The 16,453-nt window shown below is 36.5% G+C and overlaps 1 protein-coding gene and 2 pseudogenes across 1 annotated transcript in view; 2 read left to right on the top strand and 1 right to left on the bottom strand.

The window, feature by feature from the left end:
• LOC101527092 (UDP-glucuronosyltransferase 2B14-like) overlaps positions 1 to 16,453 on the bottom strand; it is a 100,376-nt gene that overhangs the window by 63,693 nt on the left and 20,230 nt on the right. The gene's annotated exons all lie outside the window — the stretch shown is intronic.
• On the top strand, positions 1,862 to 11,617 carry LOC101520782 (UDP-glucuronosyltransferase 2B31-like; annotated as a pseudogene).
• On the top strand, positions 13,296 to 14,966 carry LOC101520535 (UDP-glucuronosyltransferase 2B14-like; annotated as a pseudogene).

Here is a 16,453-nt window from a genome sequence, read left to right as displayed (position 1 = left end):
TGCCTTAACTTAAGATGAAATGATGTCAATCCGGAAAGTAGTACCTGTATATTGTAATATTATTTCAACCTCAAAGAGCCTGTATCTAATGCAATAAGATAATGTGATGTAATCTATGAATCAACAATCAGTGTGAGTCAGACTGCTTATGATCTACATCAAAGAACTGTAAAACCTAATACACTTTTAAGACCCTATGTTATTCTGTAATGGGGAGGGAGAGCAGAGAAATCTTCTATCACCCTATAATGTGTGAGGAAGACGTGAAGTATAACCTATGAGGATCATAACTGGTAACTCATAGACAACAGACTCGAATCAGCATTAGACAATAGTAAAACTAAAAAGGCATATGGGGGGAATCAGGAGCTATCCTGAGAATCTCTTAACAGGAGGTCATACACATGGAGCCGGAGAGGGGACCCCAGAGTGGAGCCGGCAGACAGGAGGGGGCTTGTATCCCAACCCTGAAGACTCCTGGATCCTCATCAAGGACTTTAGTACGGGCACCAAGGAGTACATCCCAACTGCCAAGGAGACCACGGGGAATTGGAATGCCTTTGGAGCCTGAGAACTCTGAGGTCACTCACCCCCTTCTGGATCTACCACATTGGATGGAAGAAATCCAAATCCTTCCTTGCAGGATCCAAGGTCATCGGAATGACAACCAGGAGCCCTGAGCCATCCGCAGAAACAGAAGAACAGTAAACTTCCCTCGGGACTAGGGAGGGGAACTTTCCCTGGTCCTTACTTCGTTCCAACTTTGGGTCCCCACCATCTATCGCAATGACCATCAGGATCGCTCTAGAAACCCCTCAAAACAAACAAACAAACAAACACACAAATTAGAATAGATAGACAGAGAACAACAAGGAAAGCTTAGAATCAGAAAGGAAATGGTCAGTGTGGATTCCCTTATACCTCACTACGTGGGACACAAAGATTAATTACTCCTCACTACGGCATTGAAGATTTCTCTGCACACCCCTCCTAAAACTGTTCACCTAAACTCTTGATACATGTCTTGTCAGAGTTATAGAGTTAGACTACCCGAAAAACAGCCAGGTTCAGCAAAATTATGCTTCAACGCTATAAACTGCTAAATACCAAAATGAAAATAGACATGAGACAGCTGAATAGTAATCTATAGCCATTTTAAGGTATATAGAACCCGATTGTATATAAACTAAAATTGAAATGTCAATGAAGAAGTCACAGAATGTGGTTAATAACTTGCATTTTTTTTAACATATTGGTTACTCAACACCATGTCAATTAATTCATAACATTATAAATTGTTACTGATGTTATGTTGGGGCTTTTAATTAATCGTGATGATTCTCCGCCAGCTCTGCCTTCAGACCAGAGATGGTCTCCCCAACAAACGTTGAACTTATCTGGACAATAAGATGCTAGACTTAATGCTTGCAATGAAAGAATCTCAATTGAATTTAAACTGTGTTAGTGCAACAAGGTGAAGGAATCCACCATGGGGGGAGGGTTTAAGGAGGGCTGGGGGGAATCCCAGTGCCTACAAAACTGTGTCACATAATGCAATGTAATCAATAAAAAAAAGTTGATGAAAAACCAAAAAAAACTCTAATTAGATTCAGACCAAACAAATGACCAAGGGATCTGAAGTGATGTTTCCCCAAGAAAGATGTGCTTATTGGGTAAAAGCACCTGTGTGCTTATAAATCTCTTTCATGGAAAATAAATTAAGCACACATACACACAATGTTAACTGTTTTTATATTGTAATTCAAACTCAAACCTCAATGATATGATATTTTACCACATGGCTTTCCTCTAAAGTAGACAGGAAAACTGAGATCTTCACATAATGCTTATGAAATGAGAAATGATACAAGAGAAATGGAAAGGAGTCCGTCAGTTCCTCAAAGGTAAAACAGAGTTGCCATATAGGTCAGAGATTTCATCTGAAATTACACATACGACAGCAACAACAAAACGAAATGATTCCCAAAAAAAACATATATAAACATTAATAAAGACATATCCTTCAGTTTACGAAGGAATAAGCAAAAGTGTTTCTTACCCAAGTTGTCCAGTGCTAATCTGGCCAATAGCACACAGTGAAGTTTTGGTTCATGAGGCAATATCAAAGAACCTCTAAAACATCTGAAGCATTAAGTCAGTCAGAGATGGATGCCTATTGTATTATTGCATTTATATGAATTCCTCATATAAGAAAAATCTATTCAAAGAGGAAGTATATTGTTGGTTGTTAGTTCTGACAGTAGGAACTAGCTAAGGATAAGATTATGTAGGGGTTTTTGTAAAATTCTCTGAGTGATTGTACTGGTGGCTTTTACAGTTCTGAGATTTTAATATAGACTATCAAGCGGTTAAAGTTAGTAAAATATTTGATACGGCACTAACATCAGTAGAATATCAACTAAATATAGAGAGAAGCTATTATAAAGTATACATATGTGTTATATATAAAAATATATATGTATATAAATATGCATGTCTGTATATATAAATATATATAGCACATATGTATACACATGTATATAATGTATATTTGTGCATATAAATATATGTATATATGTAACACGTATGTATACACACACGTAGAAAATAGAAAGGAGATAAGAGAATGTCATCTTGATTTCCAAAATATGTTGACTGACGTATATTATACTGTATTTCTAGTTCTATGTCAACAAGATTGCAGACACACCATGTGCCTCTTTTTGACACATTTCCAAAAGCTTTTACATAACGTAGATGAAACACATGCAAGCTCATTGGCCTTATGTAAAACAGTCATTATACATGCCCACACAAACATTAAGTTACATGGCCTCATGGTTTGATTTGGTTTAGTTTCTGTTTTCTGTCTTCTGTATAGATACTCTGACAGTTAATATGTGTGTTTACTTTGGCTTCAGTGAATAACATTTTCGCTGCATGATGTCTCTTCCTGATTCAAGAGCAGAGCCAGCAATAGTTTGAAATCACGCTTCACCTTTATAGGACACGACTAAGAGGTGAATTTCAGTTCTGCTGCTGCTACAGCTGAGTTGCCACTTCAGCGCTGTGGGATGTGGAAAGGTGTTGGTGTGGCTGATGGATTTCAGTGACTGGATCAATATGAAGACCACCCCAGATGAACTCATGTGGAGGAGACATGAGTTGACTGTTCTCAGATCTTCAGTTTCTGTTCTGCTTGATCACAACTAAGCTTCTGCTATGAAGTTTGTGATTTCCTGCATCAATATCCAAAGATGAATGTGAGACGTATTTCACAGAAGAAATCTTGAACTTAGTTCTTGAAATGGGAACTCACCCATTTTGGAAATATTATTCAGTACTTCAAGAACTGTCATGGGTGGATTCTAATGTTTTAAAAGTTTGTGTGGGGATGCAGTTTTGAACAAGGAACTTGTGACAAAGCTGAAAGAATCGAGGTTTGATGTTATTTTTGCAGATGCCCTGTGTCCCTGTGGTGAGCTGCTGGCTGGGCTACTTAAAGCCCCCTTTATCTACACACAGCACTTCTTTCTTGGCTACACACAGCATGGAGAAACTTATCGCCGCTTGTGGGAGTCAGTTTCCTCGGTTTGAGCCTATAATGTTTTATTTATAATTCTTAATGAATCCCTTCATAATGAGCTGATGCAGTGTATCCCAGACAGCATATCCCTACAATTTGTGGTTTCAAATAATTGCAAATTTTTTCACTAGGAGGATTCTCATTGATTCTCCTAAAACCTGTAATCTCTAAGTGTATACATATAAAGGATTAGTGATTTTTTTAAAAAAAATTATGTATCCTTTTTCTAACAAATACCCAAAGACTAAAGGTAGAAACAAATCTCAATTTGCACTTTTTATGAAAAATTTCCAATTATGATTCCCAAATATTTTTACATAATAAGCAAATATTAGAAGGCATCTATCTTGAACAATTTCAGTAAGAATATGAAGAATTCAGTTACACTCACTGTGAACTTAACAGTTGACCTGCACAGTCTAGCACCTCTCCAACCTCCCCTGTGTAAGGTCAGATCCACTGATTACAGAACTCAAATATTTGTTAACATTTACATTAACTGCTGCTTTGTGATTTTTTTAGTTTTCCTTAAATTTTAACTGACATACAAAAATTGTACATTTTGTGGGGTAACATTATTACGCCTGTTCGTGTATGCATTGAAGACTGTACTCTGGGGTAAATTATTTATTTATTCAAAAATTTGATATTTAGTTGTGCTGGCACCTTCCAAAGTTGAATATTGTGGATTTTGTAAGTATGTAATGCATTAATATTATCTACCATCATGCAACTCTGCATTAATCCCCAAGTTTATTGTTCACATCTAGCTGTAACTTACAATCTGGTAATGAACTTTTCCATTTTCCTATTCTGCTTCTCAACCACTGATTAACATTAATAGTTTAAATTTTTACGACCTTGCCCATGTTTTTTTTTTTTTTTGGAATCTACATATCAGTGAGATCATGACACTTGTCTTTTGGGGCTTGTTTATTTCTTTTAACATAAGGACTTCAAGTTCCATCCATACCATTGCAAATAAGATTTCTTCTGTGTGAAGGCTAAGAATATTTCTTGGTGTAGATACACTAAATCCGCTTTCTCCATTCATCAGCTGATGAATTTTTAAACTGCATTTCCTGGTTACTGTGATAATGTTCTAATAAAGATGGACATATAGATATCACTTTGAAAGTCTAAGCCTTGGCCATTGAGTGAATATGTAGCTAATATTCACTTTGCTGGATCACTTGCATTTATTACTTCCACTGCTTTACTAAGAAAATAAATACCTGTCTAAATACATACTGCCTAATTTTTATAATTTCTTGTTGTGATGAAAATACTGTGATGAGTAACAGATATAGTGTCTTTCCACAATATGTTTCCTGCTATGTATATGTGTACACACATATTGTACTGCAGGTATTGGCATACACATACATGGAATATATCAGTTATATCAAAGTTTAGATATTTTCACAAAATTTTAGATACAATATTCAAATCTCTAAGGAAAGTCACCTTGCATATATTCACTTGACACTTTTCCCATGTTTTATAATTTTGTTTTGTTATTCTCTTTCAGGAAGACCCATATATTACCAAATTAATGGGGAAAGCTAAAATATGGCTCATTCGAACCTACCGGGATGTATGCCTCATCCTCTTTTACCAAATACTGATTTCATTGAAGAACTCCATTGTACCCCTGCTGAACCCTTGCCAAAGGTAAATATATTTTTAAAATTTCTTCAAAACATAGTTTAACCACAGAAAATTTGATGTCTGACTTCAGAGTAGAGTCAGTCAAGATTTCTTTGACTTAAGATCTGATCATCTTTATTGAAATAATGAGAAGGTAATGGAACCCATCAATTTCATGGTTTATGTATTGAGTGACTTTAATGGTGGCCTAAAGTGCTAAACTACAGTCATGGTTATGTCTCAGAGCAGAGCATAGAAACTTCCATCTTAACCTGAAGGAGTACCTTCACACAATCAGAAATAGAATGAGAAATTCATGTTTTTGTTGACAAAGCACCAAGTTAAACGGGTAAGACAGAAATGGGAAGCATTGGGCTAGAAAGTTGAGGGATAAATGCCAGATTTGAAAAGTTTCATGAAAAACTTGAGTGAAAAGATGGAGCACATTTTCATCATCTATTTGAAAGACCTATGTTAGAGGAAACTAATCAATTAAAAATTTGATCACCATACATTTGTGATCCAGTCTATGTACAGATAACCCTGTAAATAAGTATACTATCAAATTTTATAGGAGCATAAAATTTTCCTAAAATTTCTCTACTCTTTTCCATAGAAAAGTAAGATTATTCATATCTACAAAGTGTGTCAGAACTCACTGAATTGTCTAATTATTTACATAACTGTTAAAGAAGGTAAATTGAGTGCAAATGAGGATTTGCGACACTATTTTCCTGAATTTTTTGCAAAGACTCTCAGAGCTGAATTCTGAAAGTCAACTGCGGCTGGAAAACAACATTGGTCACCAGATAGCAGGCTTCATCCACAGTTCTTACAAATTTGTGTGAATAGCTTTTCTTTGGAGTCCCAGGACATATTCAGTTTCCCTGACCTGTAAGATGTAAGGTTGTTTGCAAATCTATAATGTATGGAACAATGAGAACCAAAGGGACTTTGTAAAGTCAGTTTCAGATCATTAAATTCAAGTTCTCTCTACAACATAATTTACGGCATTCATGCCAAATATTTAGTAATATATTCTTGTTACAAAAAAATCTTTATTGACTGACTTTACCAAATGTATCATAACATTAGCCCTGTGATTTAATTTCAATTGCATTATCACTAAAGTTTCAAGTTACCAAAGTACATTGAAACATGCATTAATTCTAGCATACTATAGTGACAATGTTAGCCCTCATTACAAGTCATTTATCTTTAAGTCATTTCTAACAACATGTAATTGATAAATCCTGGTAGAATAAAAACACATGTACACATTATACTTACTACTAAAACTCTGAATAAATAACTTTTTATTCCACAAATAATACCAAAGGAACATTATTTGCCAAAAACGTGTTCAAGTGGGCCTGACGCAACAACCTAGTGGTTAAGGTCCTCGTTTTGCTAGTGCTAGGATCCTATATGAGCATCAGTTGTAATCCCAGCGGTCCTGCTTTCTATCCAGCTTCCTGCTTGTGGCCTGGGAAAGCAATAAAGGATGCTCCAAAGCCTTTGGACCCTGCAACCATGTAGGAAACCCGGAAGAGGCTCCAGGCTCCTGGCTTCAGATCAGCTCAGCTCTGACAGTGGTGACCACTTAGAGAGTAAATCAGTAGACAGAAGATCTTCCTCTCTGTCTCACCCGCTCCCTATATATTTGCCTTTCCAATAAAAATAAGTAAATCTTTTAAAAAATGTATTCAAGTAATATAGACCTGAAAATCATTTGCATTAGTTTTCATATTTCTATGAATTTTAGGAATATTTTATTAGTATAACTGCACAATTTAGCACACACTACATCAAGATAAAATAAGATACTTTTGCAAATTTTATAAATTTTACAAATTTGATTATTCACAATATCTGATCAGGTATAGAAAGATTTTGGACATATAGCTCAAATGCATAAAGAGATACACATGAAATATGATAAATCATGTTTGATATCTTATAGATTTCCAAAATCATGGTAATCTCTTTTTTTTTCAACATTTTCAAGCAATTTATTATGAATGACACAAGTTAAGAGAGAACAGTGTTCATTACTGGCATACAGTTTTTCATATTCTTTGATACACTGTTATTTTTTTCAATCTTGCTTCATTATTATTGATTACAGCTTTTCTATACTAATTATATTAAAGGTTCATCTCATATATTGCATTTTTTCTCAACTCATCACTTGCTGAAGTTCCTAATGAATTTTCTGATACACAAAATTTAACCAACACATCCATATCTGTATGTCTATGTGTATCAGACCAGCAATTCCTTCCTGTTTGTTTTTTGCCTTGGGTATCAGCATTTGGCAACATCTACTGTGTTTCTACCTACTTGGAGTGGAGTGTAAGTCGTGAGGAAGGAACTCATCTTTCTGGCTACCCCAGAATTCCTCCAGATTATGTTTTAGGAATAAGACTTATTCTGTGTGACATGTAAAAAATCATATGAGATTCTGATAGCATGAAATTCTGTGAGAACACAGCCGTGCTCATTCGTGTCAGCATTATCCACAGCTGCTGTCTCAGTGTAACTACAAAGGCAAATCACTGCATAGAAGCTGCATGGCTGTAAAGCTGAATCATGTTTGATATCTTGTAGATTTCCAAAATCATGGTAATCTCTTAAGCCACTTAGCAATGCGAAATTTTTACTTTCCATTTTTTTCTATATTGTGCTAGACATTTATCTAAGAAAGGGCAGGTTGTCTGTTTTATTATTATTTTATTTTTATTTATTCATTTTTAATTGGAAAGTCAGATTATATCAAGAGTAGGATAGACAAACGATGAGTGGGGGAAAGAATAAAGGTGGTTTTAGGAGAAAAGATAAACAGAGATGAAGGGTCAATAGTGATCTCAGAAGAATTAGTAAGGGAAGCTCATAGGATCCCCAAAGATATAAGGAAGTTTTGAGTTCTTTGTATAAAATCACAATCGTAGGAAAGAGAACAGAAAGAACTGGCAGGGCAGAATCTTAGTAACAATCTGGAAAGGAAGTTCGGCTGCGCTGAGCTATCCCTAATGGCAGAAGTCAGTTACGGCTCGGCTGCACAGAGCCATGAATCAGAGAAACACAGGCGCTGCAAGAGAAGAAGCCAGGGGAGAGCAGTTCCAGACATTAGGCCAGCTTTAGATCAAAGAAGCCTGGCAATTTTACCAGTTTGTGCTTGCCTAAGAAACACTTAAATCTTCCACAACTCTTGCCTTGAATTTTGATTAAGGGTTTAAGACTACTACAAGTCTTGGTTTTGTTAAAATAATGCCTCTGGTATGGTTGCTTAAACACAGGAAAATACATACACTGAAACTCTTGTCAAGTATTTGCATAATCATGATCATTGATTCTTTTAATAAATGTACTGTGCTGTGGTTCTCTTGTAATGGAGCTAATTCATTCTTCTCAGGACATGGAAGACTTTGTGCAGAGCTCTAGAGAAGAGGAAGTTGTGGTGTTTTCCCTGGGCTCAATGGTCAGTAACATGTCAGAAGAGAGGGCCAATGTGATTGCATCAGCCCTTGCCCAGCTTCCACAAAAGGTCAGAAAATGTGCTTCATGGCAGCAGTACGGTGTATACTGTTAAAATCTGTACAGTTTTGATACGAGAACCTCCCTCTGCCAATTTGCTTGTTTATCCGTAATGTAATTCCACAATCATTTAAAAAAATTACATGGCATGTGACAAATAGTACAGAACAAAATCTTTTCTTTTTACATTAATACGTTTACAATTGATTTGAAATGCAAGTTACAGAGAGAGAGGGAATTCCAGAGTCAGAGAGAGAGAGAGAGAGAGAGAGAGAGAGAGATCTTCCATCTCTTTTTTTACTCCCCAAAATGGTTGCCATGGCCAGGACTGTGATAGGTGAAAGCCTTGAACTGGGATTTCCTGTGGATCTCCAAATTGGATGGAAGGGGTACAAGCAATTACACTATCCTCTGCTGCTTTCCTAGGCATATTAAAAGAAAACTGAATTGCAAGTTAAGCAGCCGGGACTAATGTTATTAATCCTCTCAAATTCTGGTATCACAGGTCGCCAGACAACAGCACTAACCCCTTGGTTAGCATTTTGACTAGTAAAAAAATTATGCTTAGGGAACGGAGCAATGGCGGTATCCCATATGGATGCTGGTTCAAATCCCAGTGGTTCCAGTTCCGGTAAAGTCCACTGCTAATATACTTGGAAAAGAAGTGGAAGTTAGCCCAAAAGCTTGTGCCCTTGTAATCATGTGGGAGAAACAAAATAATCTACTGAGTCCTGTGAGCCTGGCACAGCTTTTGCTTTGGGGTCTTTTGCAGGAATGAATCAACAGTTGCAAGACTTTACTTTGTCTTTCCCTGTCTCTGTAACTGCCTGAAAAAAAAATGGAAGCAATTAAAAAATAAATTATACTTAACTGTTACGGTGGAAATTAATATTAGAAGGATATTGAAAGCTGGCACACTGTAACCATGAAATACTGCCTTGTCATTTCCACATTTACTGTGTAAGATTTCTGAGAATACTGTGCACAATACAGTAACTATCACTATCAGAAAGCAGCAAAATGTTAATGAGTTAATGCTCTAGCTCAGTAATAATTAACAGGTGTTAATAAAAGACTGTACAGATCACACAAGATAGACTTTGTATTTAATCTGTGCTTTTTTACTTCCCTTATATGTCAAAATATGCCTATTCATTGTACTGTTCAAAGTTAAGGGCAAGGCTTTTGAACCTTGTGACAAAGGATCCTGTCTCAGCAAATCTGACTTAGAGAAAATGAAAAACAAGTGCCCCCTTTCTTTGCTAGACATGTTTTTTCCAAGATTTAACTATGAATGAAAGACTCAGTAGGGATACTGTCTTTTAAGATGAAATCAATGAGTAATACATGGTGGCTCCATAATGCCCCCAATTCTCTATCTTTTTTACTTGCAAGGTGCTTGACTACATGCATTGATGATCTTTCTGGAAATCTAAATGTTCTGTGATATGAGACTGGACTCAAGCATATATTTTCTTTCTCTGAATAGGTTATTTGGAGATTTGAGGGTAAGAAGCCAGATACTTTAGGGGCCAATACTCAGTTGCATAAGTGGATTGCCCAGAATGACCTTCGTGGTAAGACTCTGAAGAACATATCCTATAACATACTTATAATAGGAAATATATCTAGTAGACATGCATTAATGAAAATAGCAGAAACAAATGACAAACTGGTTTCTGCACCAGGCTCTTGATGCAGCACCTTAGGAAACCTACAGTTCCTTATCAGAGTGCCTAGATTTGAGTCCCAACCCACTCCCTACTGCAGCTCACTGGTGGGGCAGCAGCTCAGAGGGTTTCAAGTAATTGGGAACCTACATCTCTGTGAAAGGCTTGGGTTGAATTCCTAACTTGTCTAGCTAGGCCTGGTCCAGATTCAGCTACTGAGTGAATGCAAGCCAATAAACAGGCAATTAAATCATATCTGTGTCTGTGTCTTCTTTATTTTTACAAAAATGAGATAAATAAACAGAAAATTAAAACAATCCTGCCAGCATTGGGACATTGCAAGTAAAGCCACTGCCTGTGATTCCAACATCCAATATGGGTGCTGATTTGAGTCCTCACTGATCTATTTCCGGTCTAGTTTCCTGCTCATAGCCTGGGGATAGCAGCAGAAAATGGCCTAAGTGTCTGGGGTTCTGCCACCATGTGGAAAACCTGAATGAAGCTTCTGGCTTCTTCCCTAGCTGCTGCAGCCATCTGGAGAACGGGCCAGTAGAAGGAAGCTCTCTCTCTCTTGTTTTTTCCCCTCTGCTGTCCCTCTGTAACTCTTTCAGATAAGTATATAAAGCTCTCTTTAAAAAAAAATTAAAACAATCCCAACCTTTTCTTGTGGATGTCTTAATTCTAGAGAATACAAGTATAAGGAAAACCTTTACATATTCTTTCATATAGTTATATATGTGATGGCTACTATTGAAGCATCTATACTTTTAACTACTACTCATGGATAATATTTCCATAGCTTTTAGGATTTTCTGTCTGCTATTTCACAGTTTTCACCTTCCATTTCCTACCATAAGAGGAGGAATACAACAGCTTCTTACTGATTATAAATTTATATTTTCTGTTGGAATAACATCCATAATAATTACCAGAAGTAACAATGCATTTTATAGTGAAATACAGCATCTCCTTATTTTAAGCCATAACATGACACTCCCTGAGCCTTTGCATACACATATATGGTCTGTGGTCACATGATTTAATTAAGATATGTCGCCATGTATGTTCTCTTTTTTTAAACAGCTGTTTCTTGTTTCTAGGATACACTTTTTGTTCTATGCACCTGGATATTCTGTGTTCATCGCACAAGTTTCAGATTACCTATCATTTCTGAGATGTGGCCTTTACTTTACTTCTGAGAATGGGAAACCATTTAAATGAAGTGTCATGACCAAAAAAATCTGAGATAAGGTTGCTGCACTCATTTTCATATATGTGGGCTAGGTTTCCTAGCAAGCCCTGCTAGGAAAGACCGTAGCACCTACTTGTGCAAGTGAGAGCTAAGAACGGGTGTGGGCCCTGACAAGCTTGGCTGCGACACCTGACAAGTCAAATGAGAGCCAGGACTGAGTGTGAGCCCAGCCAGGCCAGGCTGCAGCATCTACTGGAAAATGCCAAGGCAGGAGGAGGACCACGCCAGGTTGGGTTGAAAAATCTAAATATATGCACAAAATCCAAGGCTGGTAGCAGGCCTATTAGGGGACTTTGGGACTCCATAATAGGCTGCAGTTTCCCAAGGGCATATATTCCTCTCAACTATGAAAACAATATTAAAAATAATATTTTATTTTATAGTATTACATGCATTATATATACTATTATATAAAATTAAAATATTTTTAATTTTATAAAAAAGTAAAATTATAAAAAGGTATATGCTTATTTTGTATTTTCATTTTTTAAAATTTTTTATTAAAAACAGTGACTTAAAGAACTCCTACCTGCTCATTCAGTCCCCAAATTCAAGAGCATCCACATTTGTTTCAACCCCAAAGTCAGGGCATGATTAGTCAGTTTGGGTTTCCCACAAGACTTGGAGGAACTTAACCATTTGAAATACCACATGGCTTTTCAAAAGATGCACATTACCTGGACCAGAGCAATAGCCTGGTAGGTAAGTTTTCACCCTGCATGAGCCTGGATCCCATATGGGTGCTGGTTCGTGTCTTGGTGGTCCCACTTTCCATCTGGCTCCCTTTGTGTGGCCTGGGAAAGCAGTGAAGGACAGTCCAAAGCCATGGGACACACAAGGGAGACTCAGAGAAGGCTCTGGGCTCCTTGCTTTGGATGGGCTCAGTTCCAACCGCTGCAGCCACTTGGGGAATGAATCAGTGAATGGGAAATCTTCTCTGTACCCCTCTCTACATATCTGACTTTCCAACAAAAATAAACCTTTAAAAAAGATGCACATTACATAAAAGATGGAATAAAACTGAAGCTGGAACTTGAAATGGGCAGTAGGCTATGGGATGTGGGCATGTCACACAGCATTTTAATGTTTATACACTATGCTTGCCCGCAGGCTTCTTTTTGGAGTAATAAAATATGAAAAACAAAAAGAGTTTTGGTTATTAGACATTCATATGAATCACATATATGACTAATAATTTTATTTAGTGGCTTTCTTATTTAGGTATATGAATTACTCTTTTAAAACATTTTAGATGCAGTCCATTCAACCACAGTGCACAAGAAACGTAGACATTTCTATGTAATTATTTTGTCCCTAATTTGGGGTCATGACATCACATATTTGCTGCAGCTCTTATCACAATTAACCTACAGCCTCAGACTATTGACTTTGACGTGGGGGAAAGTACTTAGTGATAAGATAGACATTTACTTGCCCAACTCAGAATCACTTACCTTTGCTTTTACTACCTTCCACACCTGTGCATAAATCTGCTTGTTCATGTGATGTATTTGCTTTTACCAATGCAAGTTATATTTCAGCTTCTTCTTACATTTCTTAGATACAAGCACAAGTAGAGACAGAAAAGCACAGCTGGAGGATGTCTGGAAAACGTATTTCGGTTCTGCTGCTGCTACAGCTGAGCTGTTGCTTCAGATCTGGGAGCTGTGGAAAGGTGCTGGTGTGGCCTATGGAGTATAGTCACTGGATGAATTTAAATGTAATTTTGGATGAACTTGTCCGGAGAGGTCATGAGGTGATTGTTCTGAGAAACTCAGCTTCCATTTTCCTCGATCCTAGCAAACACACAGTCATTAAATTTGAAACTTTTCCTGTATCTTTCACTAAGAATGACCTAGAAAATTTTTTCACACAATGGGTCACTAATTGGACAGAGACAGACAAGGACTCATATTGGAAATATCTCCTGGCACTACAAGACATCTTTGGAGTTTATTCTGGCGTTTATGAATTTCTCTGTAAAGAAGCAGTTTTGAACAAGCAGCTGATGGCGAAGCTACAAGAAGCAAAGTTTGACATCGTTCTTTCAGATGCCATTGGTCCATGTGGTGAGCTGCTGGCTGAGCTGCTGTAAATACCATTTGTGTACAGTCTCCGCTTCTCTCCTGCCTACACTATGGAAAAGTATAGTGGAGGACTTATATCACCTCCTTCCTATGTGCCTTTGATTCTGTCCGATTTAAGTGGGAAATTGACATTCATGGAGAGGGTTAAAAATATGCTGTCCATGCTTTATTTTGACTTTTGGTTCCAAGTATTTAATGAGAAGCAGTGGGATCAGTTGTGCAGTGAAGTACTAGGTAAGTCACATGGTTAATAATGTGGAGTCCTCAACTTGCCTTTGGCTCTCATGTTGGGCTGTACAGATGTGAAATCATAGGGAAGGAAATGCTTTCTTAATCTCACAGTATTTATTGAAAGACTTTTATTACGGGGTCTGATAGTGGGCAGGAGGTCACACTCTACAAGGGAAGGAGTGCAGAATCTTTATGACACTACCATAAATTCCTCATGGTAGAGGAATGTCAGGACATACATTTAAAATATCTTTACAAATTAAGACAAGCAGATAAAGTTGTCACACACATGCCCTATACCAGGTAGGCAGGCAACACTGAGCAAATTGCTTTCTCGGGTGCAGAAGAATAGACTTAGTACAAAATTAAAGATTTTTTTTTGTATATCCTAAACAGTTTCTTTGGAGTTGAGAGATACAATGTGTTTTTGCAGAGTGAAAACCTATACTTGATAATTTTGTTGACTCAAGATCTTTAGATCTTTATCCACTATTTCATTGAAATAAGAATATATGTGAAATTAGTCTTTATTCTTCCAAATTATGCCTCTCCATGTAAAAATAAGTGAAAATTGTCAGAAAATCTGTTTTTGCAATTTAAAGAAAGCATTCAGATGGATCTTAGTAGTTATTTATGGAATTGGTTGATTTTCTTTCTCTCCCTGTCTCCATTCTCTCCCCTTCACCTCTTCTCTCACTTACAATAATGATAAGTAATTTGCTATTTTATTTCAATTTCATTTTCATAAAGCTTACCTATCACAAATAATGGATAAAATGTGATATTTATAATTATGTCTGGCTTATTTCATGTTACCTATTGCCCTCCAATTGTGTCCAAATGCTGATACTTTCTTCTTTTTTGCAGCGAAACAATTTCCATTGTGTATATATACCACCTTTTCTCGATCCATTCATCTGGTGATTGACACTTTGGTGGATTCTAAAGTTTGACTATTGTGAATCACTGTGTATTAGCATGTTGGTGCAGGTATCACTTCGAAGTAATGTTTCTGTGTCCCTTGGTTACATACCCAGCAGTGGGATTGTCCTAGTTCCATCCTGGTCAATATTTTGAAATATTTTGAAAATTATTAGAGTTACTTCCATTTTGAAAGCCATCAGGTCCTGGGTTTTTCCTTTATAAAAGACTTTGTTTACAGACTTAATTTCATTGTTTGTAAACATTGGCAGGTTACACGTATGCAAGAATTTATTCATTTCTTCAAAATCTTGCAGTTTGTTAGCCTATAGCTCTGTAATAGTAGCTCTTTATGAGCTGTTTTGTTTCAATAGGGCCAGATACAATGTCTCCTTTTTCATCTTAAATGTTTTTTTATTTGAGGTTTTGCTCTATCCTATCTGTTAGACTGTCTAGGGATTTTCTTACTTTGCTCATTTTCTCAAAAGCAATTTTGTCTTATTTTCTAATATTTTTTACATTCAATATTATTTCTGCTCTGATGTTTTTTATTTCTCACCTTCTGCTGAGCAGGGGTTAAGTTTGCTATTTCTCTCTTTTAGATGCATCATTGTATGTTTAACTTGAGACTTTTTTAAAATGTAAGCACACATTGCTGTAGCTTCCTACCTAATGCTGCTTTTGCTGTATCCTATCTGTTTTGGTAGGCTGTATTTTCATTTTCATGTACTTCAAGAAAATTTTGATTTTCTATTTAATTTCTTCAGTGACCCATTGAACATTGAGGAGCGTGTTGTTTAACTTCCATGTGTTTATTAATGCTTAGTTTTTCTTCTTATTCATTTCTAGTTTTATTCATTTACAGCAGTGAGAACACACATTATAAGATTTTAATCTGCTTACATATGCTGAGATGTGATTTATGATATACTATATGACCCAGAAAATGTCCCATTTTTATTTGACTTTTTAAAATGAGTTCTATTAGTGCTATGTTCATTCATATTGCTTACTTAATTTCTCTTATCTTTAACCTGTCTCCCTAGCTCTGACATCTCATGGAGTTTCAACAATTATTTGACTGCTATGTTTCTCTCATTTCATAAATTTCCTTTAGCTGTGGTGATAACTGTGTTCTTTTGGAGGCGACATACTGCCTTGCTTCTTCATGTATCCAGTCTCCCTATGTTGGTATCGTCACATTCAGCACAATTCACTTCTCCTTTATGGAGTATTGTTGGAAAAGAGTTTATGGCTTAAATGGAATATAGGGTAACTCTTGGTTTGTTGCTTTAGTTTTGTTCCGAGATGAGCCCAAATGAAATTCAGAGTGATTTGTTTTAAACAATATGTTTTGTAAATTATTTTTATTGTTATTGTTTTCCATGACAGAGTTGCATATGCATAGGGATTCCTCCCTTTATTTGCTTCCTCCCTCCCCATTTCCTCTACAACCATTTTTGCACATATTATTACAGTAGTTTAGTCCTTTAGGAAACAGCTACAAGTTTAGCATTCT

The sequence above is a fragment of the Ochotona princeps genome, chromosome 7 (assembly GCF_030435755.1).
Source record: "Ochotona princeps isolate mOchPri1 chromosome 7, mOchPri1.hap1, whole genome shotgun sequence".
In the NCBI taxonomy this organism is placed as follows: domain Eukaryota; kingdom Metazoa; phylum Chordata; class Mammalia; order Lagomorpha; family Ochotonidae; genus Ochotona; species Ochotona princeps.
Note: the sequence above shows the minus strand (reverse complement) of the source record. Positions and strands in the feature narration are given on the sequence as shown.